Here is a 17332-nt window from a genome sequence, read left to right on the forward strand (position 1 = left end):
TGGGCCCCTGATTCAGCCCGGGAAAAATAGTTGGAGAGGCCCTAATTGCGCGCTATAGAGAGAGATCTCTCTCCATAGCGCTGCTGCTACTCAAAGATTTGCCATTTCAGATCATGACAAGTGACAAGCCAGTGGGCCAATTACTTGAGTTATAATTTGTCGTTGTCGGGTGGAAACCCGTTTGTTTTGTATTTATCATTTAATAAAGTAATTAAAGAGGCGTTGTGTGCTTGTAGATCGGCTGTTTTCACTACTTTTGTGCGACAGCCTTGTTTGATGAAGCAGGGCTTTGCGAAAAAATGTACACATTTGAAACTTGGAGATACAAGGTTTCTGCCCGACAGTGACGATTTACTTTGTTAGCCGCCCAGCCCGCAAAATGGAACGAAGGCCAACATTATGTTTACAGCAGAATTGAGCAGACATACAGATTAGAGCTTTGGAATCAGTGTCTAAATAATTAATTAATTGATACGTGCACTGCTGCGCAAGGTCATGAGTCATGACATGATGTCCTCCTGACAATTTGATTTGGAAGATAGCCTACTACTGCTGCTTTATTATGGTGAAGTGGTGTCTGGTTCACGCTCCTCTGCTCTGTGCCAAATTCTGTCTGTCTGTCTGTCTGTCTGTCTGTCTGTCTGTCTGTCTACCTGTCTGTCTGTCTGCCCACAGCGTGGCAGCCAGGCAAAATGGATAAAAAAGACGGACCCTTGAACATTTAGGCGAAATGGCTCTTCAACGGCCGTGAAAAGACTCTCCTCCATGCACGGTGAAAGAGCGAAATCTGTTAAGGCGAATAAGTTATAGGCGAATGGGCTGGTGACCGTGGGAGGTGCTCTCCATTCCGGTAGAAGCTGGTGAGCAGCTCCTGGAAGTCCATTTTGTTTCATTGTCCTCAGGCAGTTGCAGATAAATACTCCACAAATCTGTCCACCAAATCCAAATGTAAAGAGTTCAGTCCAAAAGTGCTCCAGTGGTCGCACATGCTGATCCTGCTGTAGACAGATCCATGCTGCTCTCTCGGAGGTCACTGTGGCAATCCAGAGTCAGCCGCAACGTTGACCTTCCTGGCATGTTTGGGCTTCATCTGTGGAGAAAAACAGAGTTTGTGTAAATTTGGAGTGCCCCAACTAATTGCGACTTAAGGTTGCCATGAGAAATGTCACAGCTTATCTCCGTGTAGACGTGTGTGTGTACACATTTTTACATATGGGTTGGTTCCCTTGATACATCCGGTGACATCACCTATGTAAAAGTCCATATATGGGTATTCCCCAGAATCTTTTATGCCCATATATGGAGATTCCTGATTAAGCCCATATCTAACAGAACTGCATAATGGAATTGCCCATATGTGGAGGAAGACAGCCCATATTATGTGCGGCTGGTTCAGACAGGGATCTCCATGTATGGGCATAAAAGGGACGTACAGTACATGGATCTCCATATAGTATATGGGTAACTGGTCCGATATACATCACTGGCCAGATGGCCAAGAATTGTCGCCCTGAGGCGTCTTACTAGTTTAGTAATCGTAATCAAATCGGCACACAATCGCTGGAATTTCTATTAATACCGTGCTAAAGAACTAAAACAGGGTTCCCACAGCTTTTTATCAATTAATTTCCAAAACTGCGCTGCGAGACGTTGTGAGCATGTAGATCGGCTATTTTCACAATTTCTGGCTCTAATATTTGACAATTTGGCCCATGTTTAATTTGCCATTTCAGAGGTATTAACCAAATCAATAACCAAAGACAATGCATAGCTATTTTTTCCAGGGCCTTCCAGGAGCCTTGATCAATTCCAAAACTTTTCCAGTACTGGAAAAATATGATTCTAATCTCAAAATATTTCCAGGAATTTCATGACCGTGGGAACCCTGGTAATAATTGTGACAGGCCTACCTGGTGCTTATGGGGTTGGCTGGGATGATGGTGACGTAGCTGGTCTGTGGGGCTGGGGCACCGTGGCAGCCTGCATCTTCCTCGTCGATGAAGCGAATGTTCTTGGGCCTTTCTTTGAACTGGTAGGCCAGGATGCCCCGCTGGTAGTAATACACACACACACAAACACACACACACACACACACACACACACACACACACACACACACACACACACACACACACACACACACACACACACACACATTACTCAGGGTTCCCACAAATGTTTTCCAATTAATTTCCAAAACTTTTCCAGAATATTTAACCCAATATACAGGACTATATAACAATAATTCAGCTCAATAACATGTTGCTTACTCCTATGCACAATGCCCAAAGACAGGTAGTGTATGCCAGTGGTTCTCAACCTTTTCAGGCCGTGACCCCGAAATAATCATGTTTTTACTGGGGACCCGGCACCCTGACGAGCACTAAAGAGTTGAGAAATGTTGTATAACACTGTTCTATTGTGAAAATAGCAGATCTACATGCTCACAACGCCTCGCAACGTTGTGAGCATGAAGATCGGCTATTTTCACAATTTCTGCCTCTAATATTCAAAGAATGCATAGCTATTTCTCCTGGACCTTCCAGGACTGTTTCAAAATATTTCCAGTAATTTCATGACCGTGGGAACCCTGCTAAAAATATGCCTTGAATATTTATTTTTAAATTACCTATTTGAAAAGAACACGGTTACCATTTAGCCTGACAAATGTGTAGCTATTCTTTAATCAGAATGTATAAGGTAATAGCTAAACAAATGCCACAATCTGATTAATTGCTTAAATAATTGACAGATTAAACAACGTTTTCAGGCCAAGGACCCATTAGTTGAGAGAGATTGAAGCAGGGACCCCCACAACCTGTTCATAGATTGATTAGATTCCATATAGTTTCATTGTTTGACAGCACAATCATCAGTGTATTTTCATGTCAATTTGTGTTTTCAGATATTTAACCACTTGAACTGTCAATATTAATAAACTTGACCTTTCACTCTGTACTTAGTCTGCTCTTTTCCCCTATTCACCAAAGCTCTCTGCCTAAAATAGGAGATCTGCTATTTTTGGCTAGATTTCTCAGAATATGGACGCTAGGGTTCAAGTGGTTAATAAACAAAAGTTTCTATCACTCAAAGATTTGGAAGACCCCCCTGTAGTAACTCTGGGGACCCCCGGACCCCCTGTTGAAGTAAAGAACAGCGGCTTTACCTATCACTTTAATACTGACAACAAAGCATTCAAGGCATGCTAAGGGGGTCCCTGCTTGCTTCATCCCTCTCTCAGCTAAGCAGGGACCCCTTAGCTTTAATAGGGGGACCCCTTAGCTGAGAGAGAGAGAGAGACAAAGCTGCTTAATCTCTCAGCTAAGGGTCCCTCTCTGTCAGCTAAGGGGTCCCTGCTTCATCTCTCTCTCAGCTAAGGGGTCCCTGCTTCATCTCTCTCTCAGCTAAGGGGTCCCTGCTTCATCTCACTCTCTCAGCTAAGGGGTCCCTGCTTCATCTCTCTCAGCTAAGGGGTCCCTGATTCATCTCTCTCAGTTAAGGGGTCCCTGCTTCATCTGTCTTTCAGCTAGGGGGTCCCTGCTTCATCTCTCTCTCAGCTAAGGGGTCCCTGCTTCATCTCTCTCAGTTAAGGGGTCCCTGCTTCATCTCTCTCTCAGCTAGGGGGTCCCTGCTTCATCTCTCTCTCAGCTAAGGGGTCCCTGCTTCATCTCTCTCAGTTAAGGGGTCCCTGCTTCATCTCTCTCTCAGCTAAGGGGTCCCTGCTTCATCTGTCTTTCAGCTAGGGGGTCCCTGCTTCATCTCTCTCTCAGCTAAGTGGTCCATGCTTCATCTCTCTCAGTTAAGGGGTCCCTGCTTCATCTCTCTCTCAGCTAAGTGGTCCATGCTTCATCTCTCTCAGTTAAGGGGTCCCTGCTTCATCTGTCTCTCAGCTAAGGGGTCCCTGCTTCATCTCTCTCAGTTAAGGGGTCCCTGCTTCATCTCTCTCTCAGTTAAGGGGTCCCTGCTTCATCTCTCTCTCAGCTAAGGGGTCCCTGCTTCATCTCTCTCAGTTAAGGGGTCCCTGCTTCATCTCTCTCTCAGCTAAGGGGTCCCTGCTTCATCTCTCTCTCAGTTAAGGGGTCCCTGCTTCATCTCTCTCAGTTAAGGGGTCCCTGCTTCATCTCTCTCTCAGCTAAGGGGTCCCTGCTTCATCTCTCTCTCAGTTAAGGGGTCCCTGCTTCATCTCTCTCAGCTAAGGGGTCCCTGCTTCATCTCTCTCTCAGTTAAGGGGTTCCTGCTTCATCTCTCTCAGTTAAGGGGTCTGTAGCAACTCATAATGTAATAACGGCTCATAATGTAATAAGGGCTCATAATGTAATAAGAAAAATGTAATAAAAACTCATAATGTAATAATCAGCTCATAATGTAATAAAAAAACGAGCGCATAACGTAATAATGGATTTTTCAATAATGTAATAATGTAATAATGTGTTACATTAAGAACCTCCACATAGGAGGCTCATAATGTAATAAAACTTCATAATGTAATAATGTATTTTTATTACATTATGAGCTGATTATTACATTATGAGCTTTTATTACATTTTAATTATTACATTATGCGCTTGTTTTTTATTGTCTCCACCAGCCGAAGGCTGAGGGAGAGTATGTTTTCCCCTCCGTCCGTCCGTCCGTCCGTGCGTCCGTGCGTGCGTCCGTGCGTGCGTCCGTCCGTCCGTCCGTTTGTCCGTTACCAGCTAATCTCCGGCGCCGTTGGCCCGGTCGCTGCCAAACTGTGCACACACACTCCCTCGACACCAATTCAGAACCTCTGCCCCAAATATTTCACATGGGCCTGTTCTAGCGCCACCAGGAGGCCGACTTTTGCAAAACTAACTTTTGCCAGTACTCCTACAGATTTTGTCCAAAAATCACGTAAAGCAGTAGACAGTATCTCTACAGTCATGTGATCGACATGGATGTGTCAGATTTTCCATATTCCATCCTGATTGGCTAAAACTGGCTTTCAAAGTTTGCAGGATTGGTCAGTTTTGAATAAAATGCCTGAAATCCTGAACGCAGTGTGCGATTTTGGTGAAATTGTGCATGCACATTCCCAATAGGCAGAGGAATAAATGCCACTTAAGAAAAATCAAATCAGCCTCATGGTGGCGCTATAACAGGCCGATTCATGTTTTCACCTATAACTCCACCGATTAGTGTCAAACTTTGTATGCGCACTCCTTAGAGGCCAAGGTAAAACCTTTTCCCTGCATTTTTTACATCAGCCTTTTATAGCACCATCAGGAGGCCGACTTATGTAAAACACATTACATGCCTGACCTGGTGGAGACCTGTGCTCGGAAGAGCACTGCTTCTAGTTACATTATGAGCTGATTATTACATTATGAGTTTTTATTACATGTTTTTATTACATTATAAGCCCTTATTACCTTATGAGTTGCTACACAACCTGCCAACTTTGTTGATGAAGAATGGAACAACTATCTACTAAACATGCAGCAAATGAATACATATGGGGATCATTTAGCTGTACAAAGAGCATCCACAATGTTCAACATACAGTTTGTGATTGTATGGACACTGGGTGTTGATGCAACATCGATAATATCCCCATGTGGTCAGTATGACGACAGTCTGCCATTGCTAGTTCTGGGCCACTTTGCCGAACAGGCACTGGCCGGGTTTCCCAAAGCGATCTTAAGCTTTAGGATGGTCGTAAGACCCATCGTAGCAGCAAAACTGCTATGAAGGCTCCTGTCAATCAAGGCTACGACGGCTTTCAGGAAACCGGTCGAGAGTGTACAATGGAACCAAATGGGCTGCTACGATGGGTGAGCACACCTTAGGAATGACTTCAGAAAACCCATCGTAAGGTCTCCAGGACGATCGTAGAAGAACCTGTGAAGGCTCCTGTCAATCTCGCAGACCTGTCTTACGAAGGTTTTTTTTTAAAGGTGACCTGGGGCGCCCTTAAACCCTTTGTAGTGAACCTGATCACTATAAGTATAACTATAAAAGTATATAAAAATCGATCTAAGTCAAGTGGATGGCAGAGTAGCTAGCTTAGGCTACACACCTGCTATAAAAATAAGTAATATAGTGAGGGGAAAAAAAAAGAAAAAAAAGATTAACTATATATTTGTTATGTTATGCGTCTGTTGGGTTGCTTGAGAGAGCGCACCACAACACAAAATACTTACATAAAAATGAAGAGCTCCCCATTCGTTCTCAAAGTGTGGTTCGGGGACCCTTGGGCTTGGGGGTCCCCAGCTAAATGATATATAATACCGCACGGAAGCAGGGATAGAACCCGGAGTTTCCACTTGTCAGTCCAACACACAAGCCATTGCGCCAATCAAGCGCTGAATTTTATTGGCAGGGCTGTTGTATTTAGTTAGGAAGTTATATTCAACCAAATGGACCCTCATCTTGGGTATGTAGCCTGCTACGTGCATGTACAAATGGGACCATTTAATTGTACAGTACACTCTCTGAGTTACACCCATGATGAGGGTTCATTTGGTTCCTACTTCAACCTTTTTGCCACCGCTGTTGGCTTGGTGGACTGTATGTTAGACTGATGAGTCAAAGCCTCGGGTTCGACTCCCGTTTAAGTGCATCGCCACATATCAAGGACCTCTTGGGGTCCCCGGACCCACTTTGAAAATCAAAGCTCTATAATATAGTCTCATGGTAGCTTATATAAATATTTAAGATGATTTAGACGAACAGTTAAGTCGTAGTTTAAAATTAAAACAACTAGGCTATTTTGTGCAGCTGTTAAATCTTCCAAGTAGAGTTTAAAATAAAAACAAGGGGTCTGTGTGGTCAGTTAGCCTACCAACAAGTTTGTTAATTTTCAGCATTGTTTTCTACTTCTTTCTCGCGGGGCGAGTAGGCTACAATCACACAACAGCTGAAATTCATTTGCGAGCGCAGCTGGTTGTGGGGATCAATCAGGACCCAGAGCCATTCAAGGAGAGTCGGTGCAGAGTTGCATCATCTCCGTTCACATGGGGGCAGAGTTGGCAGAACTCTATAATACAAGGCTCTGGCCAGCCTAAGGGCATGCGCAGAGATGGGCAGTATTTGAAATACATGTATTTGAAATACGTATTTGAAAAACTTTTTTGTATTTTGTAATTTGTATTTGGCTGGGATGGAAAAATTGGATGTAATTTGTATCAAAATACTTTCAGGTCTAGTATTTTCTGTATTTGAAATACAAAATACTTTTTAATGTAATTTTATACTCAAATGGACACATTTTAAACATTCACAAAGGTTTAAACTGTAGGGGGAAAGACACATTTTCCTTCAATCTAATTTGCTGGTGGTTTGTGTGTGCGTGATACAGCCATAGCACTTGACTTTGATTTGCTTCAAATGTAAAGTGCATTATGTTTACAATTTTGAATTACTTGCGCGCAAGTACTGCGTTCATCTGCGTATGTATGTATGTATGTATGTATGTATGTATGTATGTAGGTTGGGTGGTAGGTAGCTGTGTGTGTTTAAGCACGTAGCACAATAAGGGACCAGCATTTCTGGCAATGTCATCATTAACAGCCAATGGGACCATAATTCCTGGTGATGCCAGTGGTGATATCACTGGCATCGCCAGTGGTGATGCCAGTGTTGAGCGCACCTCATGGCACGCTCTGCTGGCGCACAAGCAGGCCATACATGGCCTACTTGTGCACAAGGAGCAAGTTGGCACCTCAACAGAGTGCAGTTTTAGTTATTATTATAAGGCTGGCAGAGCGGTTTTGCACTCTATGAAGTTCTGGCGCAGAGGCACCTGTGCATTCAGTCTCATGCCATAGTTCCTTTAGAAGATAACGGTAAAGTGGGTTCCAGACGATTCGCGGTTACCGCCTCCTAGTAATTCATTTTCAATGAGAGGCAGGCGGCTATTTCTGCCACGCAGCGAAGTTTTGAGGCGGTGAGGCAAGCGGGCGCAGTCCCGTGAAAATCCCCGCGAGCGTGCTCGTTTGTGCAATATGCATGCGTGGGCAGTGAGAGATGGATTGTGTTCATCTTTGTGAAATACCGTGTGGCATTTACTCACTGAGCGAGTGTGTTTGTGTCTCACCGCGGTGCGGCCACCGCTGACCCAAGCGGCGGCCGTATCGTGTGGAAGGCACTTCTGGCCTGAGCTCTCACACACTGGCACACAGTGGTAAATATTTAGGCTGCCTGCTCAAGACAAACACCTAGTATGGTCAATTTAAGTGCCTTCCACACGATACGCGGTCACCGCTATGGCTGCCGCATGGATCAGAGGTTACCGCACCGCGGTGAGACACAAACACACTCGCTCAGTGAGTAAACGCCACGCTGTATTTCACAAAGATGAACACAATCCATCTATCGCTGCCCGCATATGCACAAACGAGCACGCTCGCGGCCAAAATAGCCGCCCGCCTCCCATTGAAAATGAATTACTAGGAGGCGGTGACCGCGTATCTTCTGGAAGGCACTTTATTCTTTGAAATTCTGACAGGCAATTAATGTAATACTTGGCAGTCAATCTATAAAATTACTAATCATTGCATCAATTTTTACAAAAAGTATTTATGTATTTTCAAAATACAAAATACGTATTTGAATCTTAAATACATTTCTCTGGCCTGTATTTATATTTTGTATTTTGATACATTTTTTGACCCAGTAGGCCTATTTGTATTTTGTATCAAAATACTTTTCAATGTATTTTCGCCCATCTCTGGGCATGCGTAGCCTGTTTTCAGAGAGGCGCGTTTGGGAAACAGCTTCGTCGTCGTACCGGAGTGTCCTACGACGGGCTTGTACGACTGCGCTTTGGGAAACCCGGCCATTGACACTAAGGCTTGCCCAACTGCCCCCGGCAGGTACATAAAACTTTGGGGCAGGTGAAGTTTGCTTTCAGGTTGCCCGACTGGGCAATTGCTCATTTGAGAGGGGACACGACCGTCTATAAACAACACAATATATCTGTCTAAACACCTGAACGTGGCCATAAAAAAAATATATAAAATGACAAAGTGTGAAACCATAGCAATCATAACTACCTAGGTATTTGGATTTGGAGGTATTGAGGTATGATTACAAATTGTTATTGAGTTAAATTGAGTGGTAATTAAAATCTTACCTATCATTTTATAATGGACGATTTACTTTGTGTACATGACCTTTGGGCAAGTAGAACATGACCTGTACTTGCCCGGCGGGCAAGTGCCTCTTAGACCTTAGTGTCAACCCCTGCTGAAGGTCATGGGGACCATTATGTAAACCTTGATGTACCAGTCACACACTTGATTCAAAGAGCGCACCACTTCGATCTGTCCAGACTTAGGGCCAGAGTGAGGGCCTTACAGCGAGAGTGAGGGCCAGATTTAGGGCCAGCCAGAGTGAGGGAACGAGTCAGGGCCAGTGTGAGGTACTGAGTCAGGGCCAGAGTGAGGGCTAGACTTAGGGCCAGAGTGTGGGACAGATTGAAGTGGTGCGCTCTCCTCTGCTTCCTGGACTCTTTGAATCAAGTGTGTGACTGGTCCATCAAGGCTTACAGACTGTCATACTGACCACATGGGAATATTATCGATGTTGCATCAACACCCAGTGTCGATACAATCACGAACTGTATGTTGAACATTGTGGATGCTCTTTGTACAGCTAAACGATCCCCATATGTGTTCATTTGCTGCATGTTTAGCAGATAGTTGCTCCATTCTTCATCAACAAAGTTGGCAGGTTGTGTAGCAACTCATAATGTAATAAGGGCTCATAATGTAATAAAAACATGTAATAAAAACTCATAATGTAATAATCTGCTCATAATGTAATAAAAACAAGCGCATAATGTAATAATTAAAATGTAATAAAAGCTCATAATGTAATAATCAGCTCATAATGTAATAAAAAATACATTATTACATTATGAAGTTTTATTACATTATGAGCCTCCTATGTGGAGGTTCTTAATGTAACACATTATTACATTATTACATTATTGAAAAATCCATTATTACGTTATGTGCTTGTTTTTTTATTACATTATGAGCTGATTATTACATTATGAGTTTTTATTACATTTTTCTTATTACATTATGAGCCCTTATTACATTATGAGCCGTTATTACATTATGAGTTGCTACAGGGTCCCTGCTTCATCTCTCTCAGCTCCCTGGCTGGGGGAGATGTTTAATAATTATTGTTTCCTTTTTTTTTTTCTATTTTCCCAAATAATTATTAAAAATAAATGAGGAAAAAAAACGGCCTGCTCACATAGGAGGGTAATATGAGTCAACAGAAAAATAATAATGGGTGTTTTTAATGAATCTATCATGGTTAAAATGGAGTTTGAAGTTACAAGTGTGTTTATGTGGAGAGAAGCTCACAAGCTGTTTCCCTGTTGAGAGTGGAATGTCCCTTTAAGTGAGTCGCAAAGATAAGCATACAGATTACAGACTACACATCCTGACATGTAACAACATAAACCCCCGTCATTGTATCTTACCTGAATGGACTTATACCCAGGAATCGTTCATAAATCCACCACGCTTCTTGTTCCTGATGTAAACAATCCTCCAACAGTCCACACACAGAGCGGAAGACGAAATAGCAGGTCATTCAGTCAACTGTAGGACAAATGCAACTGGCTTAAGGCCGTGGAAGATTGTGATTGGCTCTCTCCACCTTAACCCAGTTGCTTTTTTTATACGCTCGGACTGAAAGACCTGCAAAAAATACTCTCCCACTGCGTGACGCTGGCCCTGTGACGTCAGTCCTCAAAATAGGAAATAACATATTATCGTTTTGCTTACTTTATTCACTCAAAATATAACGTTGGTCCTTGCATTGCACATCCTTGGAAAGCATAAAATCGCCTTATTTTTTACAGAGTCAAGAGATGAGGGTTTCATAAAACACAACTGTAGGACATTAATACAATATCAAGCCAGCCACTCTATTGGCCAGCATATGCGCGGTGCATGCTGGGTAATCCATTTGGATAAATAAATGCTTTTTGCCAAGTCATCCTTTCACATTTGTCTTAACTGTGACCAACATTTAACAGAAGTTACATTTTTAAATTGGATCTGAGACAAAACACTTTTTATATATTATGTTTAATTACGATAGTCATTTGGTCTCGTCTCGTTCGTGCACCAAAAAAACAGCAGTCACGTGACTGACATATCGGCCGATGTGATGTTATAGAACATTACATTATCAACAGACAGAATGTCTGATTAAAACATAGTGCCTGAACGAGAGTATGGGCATTTTCCATGGGACGTGAACATCATCAACAGAGACTATGTCTGATAACAACATAATGAGTTCCTCAGTATGGGCAATATGGCCATAATGGGCGCATTCTATGCAGTTAATAAAGGCTGATAATGGACATTCTATGTTCTGATAACGTTCGAAGCGGGTGGTTTTCACTTCTGACCACCACAAACATCAAGAGTTGAACTGTACGTAGTAAAAATGCTGTTTCCCTCCGCAGCTGCAACCCACACATCGGCAAAAAACAGCGCACTAGCTGGAAATACCTTGAAATGTACCCACAGCACCAAGCAGAGAGAAGTGGCAGGGACAGAATACTCATGGACAGGTCTGTTCGACAAAAGCCCTAGCACCAGACCGTAGCTTTGGCACAATGTTTGCTCTCTTGTATAGGCATTTAAATAGTTATAGAACTCCTGCACAATGTGCACACAGCCAGGTAAGAAAAAGAAAACTTTTTGCAAACAATTCATAGCTGAATGCATTAAAAATTGACTATGTTACAGATCACAGACCTGACATTTTCTCTCTGAGCTGGGTAGGTAGGTAGGTAAAAACAAAACAAAACAAAACAACAACAATAAAGGTAATCCCTTCGTCACAGGCAAACATTCATGACATTTGTTTTATTTTTGTCTTTGTGTCATGCTGTTTCTTATTGCTGTAAATGTGATCTAAGGAAGTTTTTCATCATCTTGCAAATCTTTGTGTTGTTGTCTTGTCTTGTAGTGACAGGTTTTCCTTTTATGTGACTTAATACATTTTTTTGACAGATCATGTCTTACAGTTGATTTGGAAGATTATTGTGATTATTCTTTAACCGTGTCTGAATGTTGTCATTCATCTTTAGAAATAGAATTTATTCAAGATAAAGGAGAACTCGCAGTTGTTTGAAAAAATGGTCTCTGTCTGCTGCAATATGGAAGGTCTTAGTGGTGTGGTCTGCATATGACTAGTGGTGTGGTCTGCATATGACCAGTGGTTCACAAACCTTTTAGCTCTAGACTCAAAAGATGCATTTGTTGTTTCCACCGGACTCAAACTAGTGAAAATAGATGGCTTTTTCTTTTTTATCAAAATAATAATAATAATAATGTCTAAAATATTAAAATTCTGGCATGTTGTTTCATGTAATTTATTTAAATTGTATTTTTATTATTTTTTTCTTAAAATGTTCAGGCTTGTTGCGTCCGTCAGGTCTTAAGTTACTATGATAAGCTCCACCGGCTGTCTGTCCGTCTGTCACATCACGCCACGTCACACTTTTGCCCCTACTCTTATCTCTGCCACCGTTGGCCCTATTGATGCCAAACTTTGCACACACACTCCTTGGATAGCAAATCACAACCTCCCCTGATTTCTCACATGGCCCTCTTCTAGTGCCACCATCAGACCGATTTTTGCAAAACACATTTGTGGACACTGCTCCTACAGATTTTGTCAAAATCAAGCAAAGGATCAGTCCCATTTCCCATATTCCCTCCTGATTGGCTACGATTGCCTTCTAAAGTTTGTGTATGCGACGTGACGGTCGCTTATCCGATTAGGGAGCCTTACTGGAGTACCAGGAAGGTAAGCTACTAGTGTCTTGCTTCAGACTACTAGTAAGACACCTGAGGGTGGAATGCGACCTCAGGGTGACATGCAACCTCGCCCTAAAGGGCGGGGTCGCGCCAATTCTTGACCATCTGGCCAACCACAGCGTTTCTCTGACGATTCTAGTTGTTGTCATTCTGGGGGGAGTTTGTTCATGTTTTTGTGAGGGTATCAACCCTAGGAGACACGGGGAGAACATGCAAACTCCACACAGAAAGGCCCTATCGCTCACACCCTAGGTTGGGTTGGCGATAGGGCCTTTCTGTGTGGAGTTTGCCTAAACATGGAGATGTGGTACAGAAGGACTCATATATGGGCATAAAAAGTATGTCATGTGACATCACTTCCTGTACAGACAGTCAACCATTGACTCCGGATTAACAATGGCTACTGTCTATGACGGTAGTCCCATATGACATATTGGACTAGACTATCTCCATATATAGTGTTATCCACATCTCCATGTTTAGACAGCCATTGACTCCGGCCTAACAATGGCTACTTTCTATGACGGTAGTCCCATATGACATGATGGACTGGACTATCTCCATATATAGTGTTATCCACATTTCGTGTAGCCGCCCTGTACAGGAAGTGATGTCACAACTCGCTGACATCACACTGACATCACAGAGGATACGGAAGGAAGGTCACGAGGATACGGAAGGAAGGTCACTCAAGCGACACGGTTCTTCAGAGTATATGCGACCTTCGGTCGCAATAAATATGTCATCCCTGAGCCACTCAGGGTTGTCTATTCTACCTATGCAAAAACCACAGAACCATGAGCAATTTAGTTTTCCAAGCTTTTTCTCAAGAACAAAAGGAAGGTTTTGTGAATGGGACCCCCTGATTGCATTCCACTCAACATGGGCACGTGCATTTAAATGTCTTCAAAGAGACGAAAAGGGCCGCTCGGGTGGCTGCCCACCATACTGGAGGTTGTGGGTTCGAATCCGGCTTTGTTGAGCGTCTATCTCTATACGAACACAGTTGGCCTGTGTGCTATGCCTCAATCCTCACTGGCGGGTTAGTCAGTAGGATATACAACAGCAGTGACAACCATAGAATGAATGAATGAATATATATATTGTTCTAGTCCTGCAGTTCCAGCTTTGGCCAGTAGCTTCAATATTTACAAGCCGTTCTGGGGGCTTGGTGACAACACACAAATGTGTGTGGAGAGGAATTAATTGGCATAACGACTAATTGGGGGTGGGTGGAGGGGGGGGGGGAGGGGGGGTTAAAAAGCAGCTGAAAACAACTATTAAATGCAATAATAGGATGACATTTCAATACCATGGTGCCATAGCTGTTTGTCAAAGTATGACAGCCCGCCTCGTCTTCGCCATGCAGCCTGTTGATTGACGGTTTCATTACACGTGTACTATAGTATTTATACGTGCATCTCTTCCATCCATTATGAAGGACGCACCAGATGGAGGATTTTTCATTCAAGAGCTATCTTGAACTCAATTCCAGGGAAAGCGGGCCAGACATGTGGTCCTGGCGTGTTTGTCATTCATGGTGCATTGTCCAGCTCGGGTTTTCTTTTGACTGATGGAACGCCCTGTAGATGAATATCAGAACTGACTGATCTCTTCTCCTCTAAACAGCTCCCTCTTGCCTTTGTTACGGAGTTCAGAGCAAACCCATAAAGCAGAATACAGATGCGGCGAGAAATGAGGGGAGGCTTTCAAAGGTTTATTTGTGGCCTGGACTAGGATGGCTGGGAGTTGAGGAACGATGGTGATTGGCGAGGGCAGGCTGTAATGGCAGGCCGACTGGCAGGCAAGGAATGATCCTGAGCAAAAAGATGGACATTGACGGTACACTCTTGGAAACAAACACAAAGAACTAATCATTAAAATGTGGTGGTCCGAAGTGTGTCACTATTCCACCAGAACTGAGTGACAAGCTGGGGTTGAGGAGAGGTGATGAGCTGATGGGTGGCAGGTGTGTTGGTTGAGGGAAGTGTGGAGCTGATTGAAGGTTAGGCGTGTGCATGATCCAGGTGGGTGTGTGGACGTACCTTTTTAGTGGGAGGCAGGACAGGAATGCGCGCACACACACACACACACACACACACACACACACACACACACACACACACACACACACACACACACACACACACACACACACTATATATATTTACATCACTTGTGGGGATATTACATAGACTTCCATTCATTTTTATGCAAGTCCTGTGGCCTTACCCTAACCTCTATCCCTAACCCTAACCCTAACCCTAACCGTTGTGGGGACCTACTATTTTGTCCCCACACTGTCAGAGGTCCCCTGCAGGTGACTGTGTGAACATGCGTTTAGTCCCCATAAGTATAGCTAGACAAACTCGCGCGCACACACACACACACACACACACACACACACACACACACACACACACACACACACACACACACACAGACAGAGAGAAGTGGGGAAGATATTGGGGCATGGCTGCCATCTTAAAGAACTCCATGATTCCACACCTACCACTGTGGAAAACTGTCCGAGGAAACAAAACGGTAGTCCTGCTAGCATTTCCCAACAGTGTAGAAGGAGAGCTGTTTGAAATCACAGCATGTGCAGCTGACTGGCAGCCTCGCACACAACAATCATCAAAGGTTGTTGTTTCCCACTCTGTCTTTTGGTTACTTTTCACCCAGCTCCAGTGTCTCCTCAGCCAAGAATTATCTTGAAGCAACCATGCATTGTTCGCCGGCTGAGTTTGATCTGAAGTTTGATCTGAAGCTCTGAAGTAGACCTCACAGCATCGAGCGGAGAGAGAGGTTGCCCACAATGCCAGTTTTGTCTCCTGCTTATAGGGTTTACTGTACAGGAGAGAGTTATAAAACGCTCAAAGTAGTAAACGAAGAAGATTCAATAATGTATCGCCATAACCAATCATGATTTGGGATTTGTTTAGACTTGCTCAGAGATAATATTGACCCACTTGCTTCTGCAGCGGAGATTCGGGGCATGTGATAAATAATGAATAATGAAGCTTGGAAAACAAAATTTCTCATAGTGCTGTGGTTACTCTTGCTGCCCATTTCCTCAATTTAATACCGTTTCTGTAACTATGGACAGTGTTATTATTGTGCACATAACATTACACAGTGCAATGGCCAGTTAAAGGTGTTGGAATAAAAGCATAGAACTGAAACTCTTCACAATGAATAATGTTTAAGAGGGTCCTTGGAAGTTCATGAGTAAGGGAAAGAGTATTCTAATGGTATAATGTTAATATGCTGCCTTAATGTGCAGAAGGATAAGATCAAACTTGGTTTATAGAAGCCAGTAGAGTACATATAATGAAGGAATATTATCACAACATAATATACTGTCCTCAGTCTCAGACCATGCCAAAACATACTTCAGTCACGTCATCGGGAGTCATTGAAACGAACAACAACCCTTCACCATGTAATTAGGCTATATTATGCACAGTGCTTCCTCAGAGGCGATTTAAAAGAATCAAGTGTCACATTGCAATCTGAAACCCCTTGTCATGGTCAATTGGATGCTGTGAACGAACAGTAGAGCAGCTTTAAGCACGTCCATAGAGTTAATTAATGTTCAACTTCCTCCACCACCTGTCTTCCTATCTGTCACATTATCTTCCTGAAACTACAGATGCCGACAAGGGAGTGTGGATGGGGGGAAAAGTATGGCAATTTGCAAAATGGATAGACTGAAGGTAACACACACACACACACACACACACACACACACACACACACACACACACACACACACACACACACACACACACACACACACACACCATGTCCTTGTCTCTTCTGTGGTGCAGGGAATCAATCCGCCCGAATGGCCAATTCTTTTTGGAAAAAGGTTCATTGCCGTCGACACGAGATCACCTCTGCATTGATTGATTTAGGTCTGACAACGCTCCAGTGTAGACCATCATTAGTATATAGCTACTATCTGTACTGTAGCTGCAGTGTCTGTTTGTGCTGAGCTGTCTCTGATGCCCAGTGGTCGAAAAACTGCTTGTTTCTTTTACTTAATAGGTAAAAGTAGCAATGCTGCAAAGTAGAAGTCTGGTAGGCCTAATCAAAGTTTACTTGGGCAAAAAGTAGTAAGTATTAGCATCAAAGTATACTTAAAGTACCAAGTGTAAAAGTACTCATTATGCAGAATGTCCTGTTTCAAAAGGTATCATATACTGTATGTATAAAATGTATTTGAATTTTAAAAATAGCAGATCTACAAGCTCACAACAAATAAACAATATCATCTGCTAATATTTCACATCAAACTATTAGTTAGACGATGCATACAGGTTGATTCTTATTACAGGCCTAGTCCAGTTCTGCGTGTAATTTCATTCAAAATGGGGCAGGGCATTCATTCCCTATTTACTGTACATCGTTCCCGAGTTGGCCAGGTCGCCGACTAGACGCTCGGCAGCCCTTGTATGTATAATTAGTTTACCACTGTTTAGGTAGTACTGTGTACTATAGGT

General features: G+C 43.1%; 1 long non-coding RNA gene across 1 annotated transcript; it reads right to left on the bottom strand.

The window, feature by feature from the left end:
* Window positions 1–744: 744 nt before the first annotated feature.
* Window positions 745–10877, bottom strand: LOC308306860. The gene is made up of 3 exons (XR_013963182.1): window positions 10463–10877; window positions 1911–2050; window positions 745–1090 (listed from the first exon to the last, which is right to left on the bottom strand). It is a non-coding gene; the product is annotated as an uncharacterized lncRNA (long non-coding RNA).
* Window positions 10878–17332: the final 6455 nt, after the last annotated feature.

This window comes from Nannobrachium achirus, assembly GCF_963921795.1.
Source record: "Nannobrachium achirus genome assembly, chromosome: 21".
Taxonomy (NCBI): Eukaryota; Metazoa; Chordata; class Actinopteri; order Myctophiformes; family Myctophidae; genus Nannobrachium; species Nannobrachium achirus.